This window comes from Camponotus floridanus, unplaced genomic scaffold, assembly GCF_003227725.1.
Source record: "Camponotus floridanus strain SB8 unplaced genomic scaffold, Cflo_v7.5 scaffold198, whole genome shotgun sequence".
NCBI lineage: Eukaryota > Metazoa > Arthropoda > Insecta > Hymenoptera > Formicidae > Camponotus > Camponotus floridanus.
The window spans coordinates 121,764-136,878 of record NW_020229323.1 but is presented as its reverse complement, the minus strand read 5'-3'; the positions used below and the strand labels follow the sequence as shown (position 1 = coordinate 136,878).

At 32.4% G+C, this 15,115-nt stretch overlaps 1 long non-coding RNA gene across 1 annotated transcript; it reads left to right on the top strand.

The window, feature by feature from the left end:
• Positions 1-290: 290 nt before the first annotated feature.
• Positions 291-6,460, top strand: LOC105251170. The gene is made up of 4 exons (XR_003122677.1): positions 291-335; positions 507-614; positions 5,642-5,865; positions 6,307-6,460. It is a non-coding gene; the product is annotated as an uncharacterized LOC105251170 (long non-coding RNA).
• The last annotated feature ends 8,655 nt before the right edge of the window (positions 6,461-15,115 follow it).

The following is a 15,115-nucleotide window of genomic DNA, read 5'->3' as shown; positions in this document are numbered from 1 at the left end:
ACAAGTTTATTACTAGAAAAATAAAGTAACACTACGAGTGAATAATTAACAGATCAATAATATGAATTGGATCGGTTTTGCACAATGACTCAGCCAACAAGAATAGGTCCTGAGAGGACCTGAGTTAGAACTCTCCTAGTATCACTACTCATGTTTATTAAAGATATTAAAAGATTATTGTAAAACATTATACATTTACATTACAAAAAATTCAATAATATTGTTAACATTTATATTGAATAACATATTTATTGATACATTGCTTTATTACACAGAGGAGACAGATATGGACGAAATCTTTGAATCTATTAATCAAGGTGATATTTACAATAAAGGTAATTCATAACAAAAAATATAGAAAAATGTATAGAGGAAAATAATTCAGAAAATTAATTTTTTTATGAATACTTTTTTAAATTCTTTTTTTGTATATTATGTAATATAAAAGAAAATTATAATTAAATTACATGAAGATTATTATAATCTATAATTTATATTTTTGCAAGAGAGAGCAAATAAAATTGATAATTCAGCAATTGCTTCTACTTCATCTTGTGCTACCGTAAAAGCAACACTGCAACATAAATCTTCTCTAGTTGTTGGACATAGTACTGGTAAGAGACATTTCGTATGATATATATACTTTTTAATGTTAATCCAGACAAACTTGCATAGCTGCATAACTATTATGCATTAAAAATTATCCAATCGCATTTTATGTATTCTTATGATAGAAATGCGAATTGATAATTTTCTTTATGCTTATGGTTATACAGTTACACACATTTATCAGAATAAGCTTAAACATGCTAATTTGTATGAATGTATATATATATATATATATATATATATATATACAGGGTGAGGCATCTAAAACAGGCCACCTGAATAACTCCTGCAGTTTTGAAGATAGAAAGAAGTGTTTGAAATAAAAGTTGTTTGATTCAAAGAGGGAAATAAGATAGATATTTGAATTTGACCTTGAGTGGAGGCGTTTCGGAGATTTGAAGATCAACTTTGTTTTTTTAAATAGAATTACCTTAATTTTTTTATACAAATATATTCCTGTAATTATTTTGTACAAACTTATAAGAGTAATATAGCCAATAATTGAATGGTTTACGTAATATTTTATATTTTAATCTGATATAATTTTGACATAAGGGATATATTGCAAATTACGTACTTTTCTTTAAATGTTATTGCAAGTGTTTCGAAATGATGATCTTGTGCCACTACTGTAAATATTCCAATGATCTTCAAATATTCTTCATGTGTTATGATCATGAGCATGTAAACAAACATTCAGTCGCGTTACACTGAATAGTATCAGTCGAAAAATTTGAAGATCGTTGGATTGGCCGTTCAGGAATACAAAAATGGCCTAAGCGTTCACCAGACTTAACACCCTTGGATTTTTATTTGTGGGGCAAATTAAAACAACAAGTATACAACGAAGTGCCAACATCTAAAGAAGATATGAAAGAACGTATAAGAAGAGCATGTTCTATGATAGATACAAATGAAATTCGGAACGCAATATTTTCCATAACTAATCGCTTTAGAACATGCATCGATGCACAAGGTCATCATTTCGAACACTTGCAATAACATTTAAAGAAAAGTACGTAATTTGCAATATATCCCTTATGTCAAAATTATATCAGATTAAAATATAAAATATTACGTAAACCATTCAATTATTGGCTATATTACTCTTATAAGTTTGTACAGAATAATTACAGGAATATATTTGTATAAAAAAATTAAGGTAATTCTATTTAAAAAAACAAAGTTGACCTTCAAATCTCCGAAACGCCTCCACTCAAGGTCAAACTCAAATATCTATCTTATTTCCCTCTTTGAATCAAACAACTTTTATTTCAAACACTTCTTTCTATCTTCAAAACTGCAGGAGTTATTCAGGTGGCCTGTTTTAGATGCCTCACCCTGTATATGTATTGCGAAAATCGCAAAATGGTAGAAAACTTTTTTTGTTCAATTTAGCGCCCTCTACCTTCTTACAAGCGTTGATCCGTTAGTTACCGGACACCCTGTATATACAGGGTGTCCCATTTTAATCCATCCAATCGAATATCTCGAAAACCAAGCTTGAAAGAGAAAAATGTTTCAGACAAAAGTTGTATGGTTTCTAGGGGGACATAAGATGGTACCATTGGTTTGACCTTGGAAAGTCATTTGAAGGTCACATAAAAGTCACCTTCAATTTCTTAAATTGAACCCACTATTTTTCATTACATATTCTTGTAGCTTATCTCGAGAGCTTTCCAAAACACTATAATAAAATATTTTTTTATTGAGTACTTTTCGAGTTATGAGGCTTGAAATCATTTCTTAATTTAACATAAACCGTAATATATCTAGTAAAATATTCATTTTTCGATTATCTTGAATCAATGGTGTAAAAAAAACTCATAATTGTTTCAAAGAAAAAATATGTAATTGTTAATTGCAAATTACATATTTTTTCTTAAAAATAACTATGTTTTCTTTACACCAATTGATTCCTCTCATTATTTTGTACATAAAAGTATTAAAGCAAGATAATCGAAAAATGAATATTTTACTAGATATATTACGGTTTATGTTAAATTAAGAAATGATTTCAAGCTTCATAACTCGAAAAGTACTCAATAAAAAAATATTTTATTATAGTGTTTTGGAACTGTTAGTGTTTGGCTCTCGAGATAAGCTACAAGAATATGTAATGAGAAAATGTAGATTCCATTTGAGAAATTAAAGGTGCCCTTCATGTGACCTTCAAATAACTCTTCAAGGTCAAACCAATGGTACCATCTTATGTCCCCCTAGAAACCATACAACTTTTGTCTGAAACATTTTTCTCTTTCAAGCTTGGTTTTCGAGATATTCGATTGGATGGATTAAAATGGGACACCCTGTATAAATACAGGGTGAGTCATTTTAATCAATACACTCGAATATCTCGAAAACAGCACTCTTCAGAAAGAAATGTTTCAAACAAAAATTGTAGGATGTGAAGGGGGACATAAGATGGTAACATTGGTTTGACCTTGGAAAGTCATTTGAAGGTCACATAAAAGTCACCTTCAATTTCTTAAATTGAACCCACTATTTTTCATTACATATTCTTGTAGCTTATCTCGAGAGCTTTCCAAAACACTACGGACAAATGTTTTTTCATTAAGTACTTTTTGAGTTATAAGGCTTCAAAGTTTGCAGTACTTCGATATAAAATGCAAAATATCTCGTAAAATATTTAGTTTTCGGTAGTCTTACCCTAATACTTTTATGCACAGGATAATGAAACAAAACTATTGGTGCAAAGAAAACGTATGATTGTTTATAATAAAAAATGTGTAATTTGCAATGCACTTTTTGTTATAAACAATCATGCGTTTTCTTTGTACCAATTAATTCGTGATTAAACCTGAGTCCCCTCGCCTCTCATGATTCGGGGTGCTTTTTTAACGTGAGTCCCCTCGCCTCTTACGAGGCCAAGCATCAGTACGTACTGTGAAATCATTCAAGAGTTAGCTACGAATTAATTGCTCAAAATTAGCGCCATTCACTTGCAAACACAGATTGACTCTCCTTTCAAAGTGTCTGACAGTTCTCAGCAAGACAGCCCTGGGAATTGTTGCACAAGCTATCCGGACTCTTTCCATCATGTCGTCTCTTGTCGCAGGTTGTTCTGCCAAAACCGCATTTTTCACATATCCCCAAAGAAAAAAGTCGGGAGAAGTTAAGTCTGGCGATCGAGCAGGCCACGCAATCGGACCTCCGCGTCCTATCCACCTGTGAGGATATTGTTCGTTCAAATAATTTCTTACAATTCGTGCATAATGCGGTGCTGCGCCATCTAGTTGCATCCACATCCTGCGCCTTGTTTCCAGGTCGACATCTTCAAGTAATCCTGGCAAATGATCTCTCAGCAGCTCTAAAAATGTATGTCGAGTCACATTTTCTTCGAAAAAGTAAGGACCAACTATATAACCATTGACGATACCGCACCAGACTATTAAACTCCAACGATGTTGATGGTCCACAGCTCTGTACCAGTGAGGATTGACGTTTGACCAATAGTGACAATTATGCCTTCAATTCTCCGTCACTTTTAATCGTACATTCATTGGAAAAAAGAACATATCGAAAAAAATGATGATCAAGACGAATCATTGGTAAGGCCCACTGAGAAAAACGCACGCGCGCTTGCATATCATTTGGTGTTAAGGCTTGCGTTAGCGAGATATGGTAAGCGTGATAAGCCAGTGACTTCAAAATTCTTATGACTGTCCTTTGAGATATACCAGTATTCCTTCTATTTGAAAACATAGAAAGTGCTGAATAATTTTGGGTTTATTTCTGAACGAGTTATCGGAGAAATAATTGTGATAATTTTTATTTCGAATTCGTACAAGCTGCCTCTGGAATATGAAAGAGCTCTAAAATCAAATACTGTAAATAAATTTCCATAGTCTGGTGCGGTATCGTCAATGGTTATATAGTTGGTCCTTACTTTTTCGAAGAAAATGTGACTCGACATACATTTTTAGAGCTGCTGAGAGATCATTTGCCAGGATTACTTGAAGATGTCGACCTGGAAACAAGGCGCAGGATGTGGATGCAACTAGATGGCGCAGCACCGCATTATGCACGAATTGTAAGAAATTATTTGAACGAACAATATCCTCACAGGTGGATAGGACGCGGAGGTCCGATTGCGTGGCCTGCTCGATCGCCAGACTTAACTTCTCCCGACTTTTTTCTTTGGGGATATGTGAAAAATGCGGTTTTGGCAGAACAACCTGCGACAAGAGACGACATGATGGAAAGAGTCCGGATAGCTTGTGCAACAATTCCCAGGGCTGTCTTGCTGAGAACTGTCAGACACTTTGAAAGGAGAGTCAATCTGTGTTTGCAAGTGAATGGCGCTAATTTTGAGCAATTAATTCGTAGCTAACTCTTGAATGATTTCACAGTACGTACTGATGCTTGGCCTCGTAAGAGGCGAGGGGACTCACGTTAAAAAAGCACCCCGAATCATGAGAGGCGAGGGGACTCAGGTTTAATCACGAATTAATTGGTACAAAGAAAACGCATGATTGTTTATAACAAAAAGTGCATTGCAAATTACACATTTTTTATTATAAACAATCATACGTTTTCTTTGCACCAATAGTTTTGTCTCATTATCCTGTGCATAAAAGTATTAGGGTAAGACTACCGAAAACTAAATATTTTACGAGATATTTTGCATTTTATATCGAAGTACTGCAAACTTTGAAGCCTTATAACTCAAAATGTACTTAATGAAAAAACATTTGTCCGTAGTGTTTTGGAAAGCTCTCGAGATAAGCTACAAGAATATGTAATGAAAAATAGTGGGTTCAATTTAAGAAATTGAAGGTGACTTTTATGTGACCTTCAAATGACTTTCCAAGGTCAAACCAATGTTACCATCTTATGTCCCCCTTCACATCCTACAATTTTTGTTTGAAACATTTCTTTCTGAAGAGTGCTGTTTTCGAGATATTCGAGTGTATTGATTAAAATGACTCACTCTGTATATGTATATATATATATATATATATATATATATATTAATATAAGATTGATTAATATTTAAATTACATTACAGAATTTGAAAAACGAGTTTTCAGAGAATTACACATCCTTAGCCTAAAAATAGATGATATTTTAGAAAGTATAAATGTTCTAATGAAAAATAAAGTAGATGAATTACAAAATCCATCTACATATAACAAAGTTCCTGATATTGTGGAACTATTTCCGGTGAATGATGAGTATTTAGTTCAATTAGAAAATTAGCTAACAAGTTCTGAACAAAATAAGGCAATGTTGGTAAGAAAAAATCTTCCTTCCATTAAAATGTATAAAATATAAGTATATTCAAAAGTATATTAAAAAGAAATCATATTAAGAAGTCAATATGATGTAAGATGTCGTTGATGTTTAATTTTAATAATTCTTATATATTTTATTTTCTATATTTAAGTAAATCTTAAACGTGTTAAATTTATATTATTATATTGTATATAAGTATATTATAAAATATATTATCAATAGTATAATATATGTATATACTATGTGTATATGTAAAGAGATAAATCTTTAAAGCAGCATTTATAATATTTAAAAAATTTGATAAATTTTGATTAAAAATGATAATAATTTAATAATGATATTACATAATTATAATGACAGCAATCTAATAAAGAACTTATTCAAGCCATTATCTAATAAATATTTAAATATGTAATAGCATTTTTTTCATTATTACAGTCTGAAAATCTAAGTCGCATCGGAGGATCTACTGTTAAAGATATTGTAAGAAGAATAATGTATCGTATTTTTACCAATGAAGTTGGCATGAATTATTCCTGGGAAGGGGCTAAAAAGAAAAAAGCTTTCAAAAATTTAGCTATTGAAACTACTATTTTGTGTAAGTTTTATTATGCATAATTTCTGTTATGTTAATATTAAATAGTTCTTATTAAATTTTCTAATTCTTTCATGGATATCATTACTCATATTGAAGATTTGGAAATTAAGATGTTGACTAAAATTTATGAATTTATTAATATTTATTATTAATATATTTATTTATTTTATAGCTGTCGTACGACTTAACAAGAATGCTCAAAACTGTACAGATGTTGAAATAATAAATGTTATAAAAGCATGGCTTGTTAGAAGTAAGGATAGATTTAATAATAATAATAATAAAAATAAAAAAATAGTTCATGAAGATACAGAAACATTCAATAATGAAGAAAATCCGGATGTACGATCCAATGTAAGATCCGCAGCGTAAAGACTAATTCAGGAAATATTTGGAATAAAAGATATATATTTACTATAGTTTACTATGCAACATATATTATATTATGATAAATTTTTCTATAATTTAAGTAGCAATTAATAACATTTAAGAATAAGTTTATTTTTTAAGCGTGTAGTGTTTAAGCGTTTTAGATGTTAATTACGATAATTATTACCATTTAAGAATAAATTTCTAGGCATATGTGTTATATAATATATTATAAATTTAATTTGAATTTTTATTAGAAACTTTATTTTTCATATTTTTGCAAAACGAAACGTGCACATATGTTGTAAATATAATTATATTTTTATTTTTATGTATGACATATAATTATGTTTATATAATTATAATTAATATTATAATGTTCGTTTCAATTCGTTTTTCTTTGCATTTATAACGTACTAATTATTTTATTGTTACCAGAGTTGGGCAAAATCTAGTCAATTTGTTGATTAATGATTGCGATTATAACATTAATTATTAATTATAATTTATAATTAAAATTTTTAATCCTTATGAAATTAATCGTAACTATTTATCAATTAAGTTTTTAATCATCTCAAAAAAATCGATTAAAAAAGTGTTACATATAATCACAATTAATTTAATCAATTTAATAGATATTAATCATCTATTTAGTCGTTTAGAAAAATAATTATTAATCATTAATTGTTAGTTTTTAATCAAAACATGATTAACATAGTCGAAATTTTTTTTATTGAAATATAATAATTTCCCTAACTACTAATACATATGTATACATATACCATTATACATACTGTTATAGCCCGTCTGGCTATAACTAATAATTATCAATAATTGGGAAATAAAATAATTTAATACATTAAGCAATGTGCGATACTCGTATCGCATAAGAATGTCATAACTAAGCGGAAGCGAAGCGAACGCGCATAAAGAAATCGAACGAATAACGTACTGCGGAATCGCTTAATATAGCGATTTTACTCTTATAACTTTTTATGCAGAATGCTATGAGAAATTTATTTAAATAAAGTAATTTAGAATATTTTATTAAAAAAAATTGAGCTCTCCAAATCTACAAAATATCTAGGAAAATTTCATTTCCCCTATTTTACATTCTCTTTGAAATATTTTAACTTTTGTATGAAACATTTTTTTGTTACAGTCATAGTTAAAAGATAATCGACTGTGTCACTGTAAATAGATAATCGACTGTGTCACTTTATTAATAGACTACCCTGTATACAAACTAAACCAAAGTAAACATTGGAATTCCTTCGCGTTATTAATGTTGTCAGAATAAAAATTCGAGCAATACGCAATTATAATGGAAGGGAAAACGTACACAAACGCAAATTGCGTATATCTGTTAGTTGAGTTCACCGGCGTATAAACAATTTATCTACTCTCTCTCTCTAATACCCTTAGTAGATTTTGGCTGGCTTGCGTGCTCTATATGTACCTTCTCTCTGGCTACGAATGCGTTGTTTGAATATCCATTTTGGCATTGCTGCGTACTAAGCAAAGTTGACTTATCTTACCAGTACACCTATAGATGTGTTCTAACAACAATATCTCTAAGATTGAGAAGTATTACAAGATAACAAGGAATACGTAATTTCTAAATATTTTTTCTAAATCTCTTTCGTTGTTCTTTTTGATAACATTATGAGCAATAGTGATTCTGACACTTTTGGTGTATCATCTCTTGTGATGTCGGACAGCAATGAAGCCTCATCATCTTTGCAAAACACGGACGTGGAAAAACATCAATCAGAAATGTCGATTATTGATGGAAAATTTTTTCGATATTTACCAGAAAAAAGTTCTTCAGATGCAATAGTTGTACTTTGCGTAAAATGTCAACCTCGAAATGTTGAAATTAAAGGATATAAAAATACTACTTCAAATTTCATATCTCATTTGAAACGGCGACATGGAGAGCAAACAGTAGCAGATTATCAAGATTATAATAAATCTAAAAGAATAAAAATAAGTTCTGCAGGATTGACAAACGAAACTGCAAGTCATTCATCGCGTGGACATGCCCAAAAGCTCTCTCAATATACATTTGATAAATGTATAGCAAAATTTATTCTACATGCAATGATTCCTTTAAGGACAGTGGAGAACTCATACTTTATTTCTCTTTTTGATAAATTGAATATATCTAAACAAGGTCTTACTATAATGAGTCGACGTAGTCTTGGAAACCGAATCAATTCTCTTTTCGAAAAACAAAATTGTTGATTAAACAAGAACTGCAAGAAATACCTTTTGTGTGCACTACTGCAGATATTTGGTCGGGAAAGAAAAGGAGTTTCCTCGGAGTTACTGCTCACTTTATACAGAATAACTTTCAACGAAAATCTGTAGCTTTGGCGTGCCGAAGATTTCGTAGCACACATTCATATGATAGGATTGCTGATTTATTACATATAATTCATACAGATTTTGGTCTTACACAAAACAAAATTATAGCGACAATTACGGACAATGGAAGGAATTTCATTAAAGCTTTCAAAATGTATGGTGTAACACCAAAACGTTTACATGTTATGGAAGAAAGCTGTAGTGAATCCGAGAAAAGTGATGCACCAACTGAATCCGACGCAGAATCTTTCAGTGAAGAAGAAGCACACTTATTATCAGAAATACAGAAGTTTCTACCAGTTCATTTAAAATGTGGTGCTCATACTTTGAGTCTTTGTGCTACTAGTGATGCGGCTAAACTTTTGATAAATTCCAAAGATTTATCAATTATACATACTCAAGTTATGAAAAAATGTAACTTATTATGGAAGGCTGCTATGCGATCAAAAACCGCTGAAATTATTGAAGGCATATTAGGTCATACTCTTACTAGACCAGGTGATACAAGATGGAATAGTTTATATGATGCTTTCAAACAGATCAGTGAAATTAAGCCCAAATGTTTTGAGTTGTTTAAAGCTTTAAATATCAATAACATGTTAAATGAACACGAATTCAAGTACTTAGAGGAGCATTTGTCTTGTGCAGGACCAGTAGCAGAAGCATTAGACTTGCTTCAAGGAGAAAATAATACATATTATGGCATACTCTTGTCACGGGCTGATTTCCGCGCGGTTTTGTTTAGAGATTAACGGGATCGGAAATCCGGGTTCGAGGTCTTGCAATAAACGAGAGCGTGAGTAAAAGAAGGAAAATAAGTAAGTTTATTGAATGTCGGGGATACAGTGTGTATGTGCGCGTGGTGGTTGGTGTGTGTGCGCGTGTATGTAAATAAAACGCGTGCAATTAGGCGTGAGCGCGATATTCGGCGCGCGGCGCTTAGCTATTGTTTATTACAATTTAATCGTGTTGTGGGTGCACGTCGTAGCGTGCCGCGGGAAAATTATTAAAGTCGAAGCGCTTGAATACGATAATACGGATAGCGGAAATGAATTGTGTCGATCGTATCCTTTAAACGATGTTTATGCCGTGGTGTTGTGGTTCGGGCGCGGTCAATGACCGTAGATGCGGCGCGTCTCGTTTTTGTGCCCGTACGCCAGGAAAGCCCTGTTTTTACTGCGCTTTTTATTAAGTACGCTAGGTTTTCCCCGAATTTAATAGACGCGATTTCGGGGTATTTAAATTACTAGTCCCGTGCGGAAGGATTTCGCGGGAACGCAGTGCCGACGAGAGCGACTCGTCCGAGGCAGCTCTATTCTCTACCCCGTGAGAATGCACTTGCGTTTTGGCGGTCGGATGTTAGGCCGGTCATCGAGATCTCTCGACGGAATCGGAGTTCTCTCTGATTCCTTGTTTTCCAGTCGGTTTTATTATGATCGGATGGAGTGATCTGTTTTGAAGATCGAGAGCACTCGATGGAGGAAGAGTTCACTCTACCTCTTTCGTTTCAAAAGCGACATTGAATTTTCGGAGCGGTCTAGGTTTCGGAGCTGCTACTCTTGATGAGAGCGGATCGGAAAAAGGTACTCATTATATCGAACAGGCCCTTTTTATACCAGCCTAATTGCTCGCGCCGGCGCGCGGCGGTATTACCCCTTCCGAACGGGTTACGGGAAGCGGTACGGTCGGTGGCCCGCTCGGAGGGGTTCGGGGTGCGCGCCGAGCGCGGGTTTTTCCGCCGGTCCGGATCGAGGCCCGTCGGCAACGCTCGGCTGTATTCGGGTTGTTGTTAATAATTTAAAAATGTGGGCGCACTGCGCCCCTGCCTCTGCCCGGCGGATGTTCTGCCGGGCGGCAGCCTCCGGCGGATCGCATGCCGGGAATATATTATCTTTAAGGGGGTGCACGGGGTGTATCGTTACACTCTTACCTTGCCTTGTAGCCCTACGTCGAAAATTACAGCTTCTTGTAAACAAGAATTGGACATTTTGTAAACCACTTTCAGAAGTATTTCTCAATGCTGTCGAAAGAAGATTTGATGAATTTTTCAATTGTACAACCACTGTTGCAGAAAATGCTGCTATTGCCGCTTTATCTTATCCACGCTTCAAAAACCGTTGGTTATCTTGTATGGATTTTCATTACCAGGAACAAATTTTAAATATATTCAAGAAAGCTGTAGAAATGGAAATGGATTTGGAAACATTACCACGCACACAAGAAATTTCCTTCAACAAAGATGACTTTTTTGATTTCGGTACTCAATCTACTTCTATGTTTTCAAATGAATTAAAATCAAAAGCAGAACTTCAAGTATTACATTTTTTGATAATGATCAAGAACTTGAAACTCTTTCCCGCTATCCGAATATAAAAAGTGTATTTTTGAAATACAATACGCCACTGCTATCATCAGCTCCAGTGGAAAGACTTTTTTCTTTTGCAACAATGATCAATTTACAAATTTACCAAATCACATAAATTGTCTGACAATATGTTCGAAAAACGAGTTATATTAAAAGCTAACATGAAATTCTTATAATTATTAACATTGTAATTAGTAACATTAAATGACTGCAAGAAAATTAGAAGCGAAAGTTAGCAGCATATTGTTTAGTATATATTGTCCATGTACAAAGTATCTTATTATCTTCGTACAATACTTTAATAGCATATTATAATGATGAAATAAAATCAAAATGATATTAAAAATTTTGCATTAAAACTTTTTATTTTATTTTATTTTATTTTTGTAGAACACGTTATTAAAGTATTGTACATATTCTGAGACCTCTTGCGTATACATGTAATAATTGTGTTTAATTTCTAAATATATTACTTCACACACATCATACAAAGTTATCTATAATAAGAAAGTTCCAAATTATTTTTTAATTTACATACTGTTTTTTGTTCATTTAAATGATAATTATTCCTTCTAACAAGCGATATAGTACCTTTGTTATTGCATAAAATTTGAGAGAAAAATTAAATATATGTATAAATAGTTATCTGCATAATAATTGCAATTATTTTTTATTTATTTCATATTATGTATGTGCAGAGTGCAACATTATCAAGTGTACAACTCAAAGCTTCGTTGCACACCTAATGACAGCATAACAGTGAGCTCTTCTCGTTACGTGCTTATATTCGCACGAATTGATTGCTTTTCAAAAATTAATTTTTCATTAATTATTATGAAAATCGCAAAATGATAAAGGATTTTTTTTCAGTTTCCCCCGCTTCACCTACATACGAGAAGTGATACGAGCACACGAAAGGTGAAACAGTTAAACACTCTGTACATATGTGTATATTAATTATATTCTATATCTCTTTTCCTTCTTTTTCCTTTTTTTACTTGTGTAAAATATGTAGCATTCATAAGTAAATAGGTATACATAGAATTTATAATTATTATTACTTCTGCAATGCTTCATAAGAAAAAATAATAAATTTTAAAAGTTACACATTTAACTTTTATTCGAAAAGATGATTAAAAACTAAGAATTAACGATTATAATTAATTTTATAATCACAATTTAATTTCAATAATTGATTAAATTATATGTGATTAAATTATATGTGATTAAATCATATAATGATATAATCATATGTATTACAGATATGATTAATATTTTAATCGACCATCTCAATTAAACATTAAAAATTTAATTGGATATTTAATTACTTCTTAATAATTAACATCATTAATCGATTAAATTAATTATGATTATTTAAATTACATATTTTTAGTCGCCGATTTTAATTAATAAGGAAATTAATCGATTAATTCCTAACACTGATTGTTACATATGTATACACACATGTATATATATATAAATAATTTCAATAAAATCTGTACATATTATATGTATACACATTTTTTATGTACATATAATTAATTTTAATCTAATTAGATGCTTTTTTGGAAAAATAATGTTTTTTGAGAAAAAATGTTTTATAGTTATATAGTTTTCGTGGAGATATAATATAGCTACCTTGATTTCGGGAAAATTTCTCAAAATCAAGATTAACTTGGTTTTTTAAACTATATGTACTTTTCTAAAAATAATACGTTGTGTTGGAAATACTTTTTTTGAAAAATAACTTATTTTTCTAAAAATTAATTGGTTAGATTAAAATGAATTACCCTGTATATATTCTGTATATATATATATATATATATATATATATATATATACATTCCCCAGCAAAAAAAGCGGTACACTAAAAATTTAGGAAAAATTTACCAAACTTCAAACGCTTGTAAAACAGGAAATATTTATGATACGGGGGTGTTTAAAAAACGAAATTAAAGCTTGAAGCCAGTACTTTGAGAAATTTTTAATGCCGATTAAGTGGCGTGCTTAATTTACTAATGGTCGATGACAGAACGAAAACTTGCAAAATCGATAAGTACAACGTGCAGTTTCTAGAGTTGTGTGGAGTGAAGCAGTTGACGTAACTCAATGAAGTAAAAAGCGCGTGAAAGTTCGAAATTTTCCCTTCAAAATGCGCTTTTGCGAAACTCGATACAATAATTTTTCGCTAAGTTATGCCAATCTGAAGAAAAAGTGTTTTTTACGAGATAATAATGAATTATGAATTGTAATGCCGCCGTTATGAGTGCAAATCATCACAATTCTGTCCAAGCCATGTTGTTAGTCTGAAAACATATCAGTGTGTGTGTGTGTGTGTGTGTGTGTGTGCGCGCGCGCACGCGCGCGCGCGTATGTGTGTGTGTGTGTGTATTTGCACACCACAAGGATAAGGACCCCGTGGTTCGTCAACTCTCACAGTATTTAAAGTGTTTCCGAACAATCGCTTGAGACAGTATCTGATCGTATGAATGAAGTAATACGCGCACGAGGAAGTCATACCCATTATTAGTGCACATGTGCGCGCACGTACACACACACCATAAGGAGGGTTTGGAGTCTTTAAATACTGTGGAGTTGACGAACCACGGGGTCCTTATCCTTGTGGTGTGCAAATACACACACACACACACACACACACACACACACACACACACACACACACACACACTGATATGTTTTCAAACTAACAACATGGCTTGGACAGAATTGTGATGATTTGCACTCATAACGGCGGCATTACAATTCATAATTCATTATTATCTCGTAAAAAACACTTTTTCTTCAGATTGGCATAACTTAGCGAAAAATTATTGTATCAGTAGTTAGTACTAGGCGGGTTCTAACTCAGGTCCTCTCAGGGGAGGTGAGGTGCGAGGGGATCTCAGCGGAGCGGGATATGACGTCACGCGGGGATTGCGGGGTGGGGGATGCACGTGTTGGATGTTTTATGACATGCATAAACAAAAAAAAGGGCGATATTCTTTTGAAGATGATTTTGGGCCTAACCAAAAAAATCATTTTTTATCATCTTATTTTATTTTATTTTATTTTTTATTTTATTTTTTATTTTACTTTTTGAGGAAAAATTTTAACAGTGCCAATGTTCGACTGCTTTGTCTCCCCCCGTTCCCCCCGTTTACACATCAGCGCCGATGTTCGGCTGCTTTGTACTCTCGAGGTGCACCCCTAATATAGATAATTCCAGGTTTTTTTTCCCGTTCGACGTATGAACAATAGAGATTAAGCGGACAAGCTTTCAGAGATTATCGGGGGGACAAAAAATTTTTTTTGCAAATGGGATATTGTAAAAAACCTTTTATAACCTTATATATATTTTTAACAACTTTATTTCATAAACTTATATTTTTGAGATATTTCGGTCCAACCTTTGTCCCCCGTTTACATATCAGCCCCCGATGTTCGATTGCTTTGTACCCTTGTCGCGTGTGTGAGAGAGAACGATACTTATAATAATAAGACTTATAATTAATGCGAGAGCGCACGAAGGATTGGAGCGTAAGGGA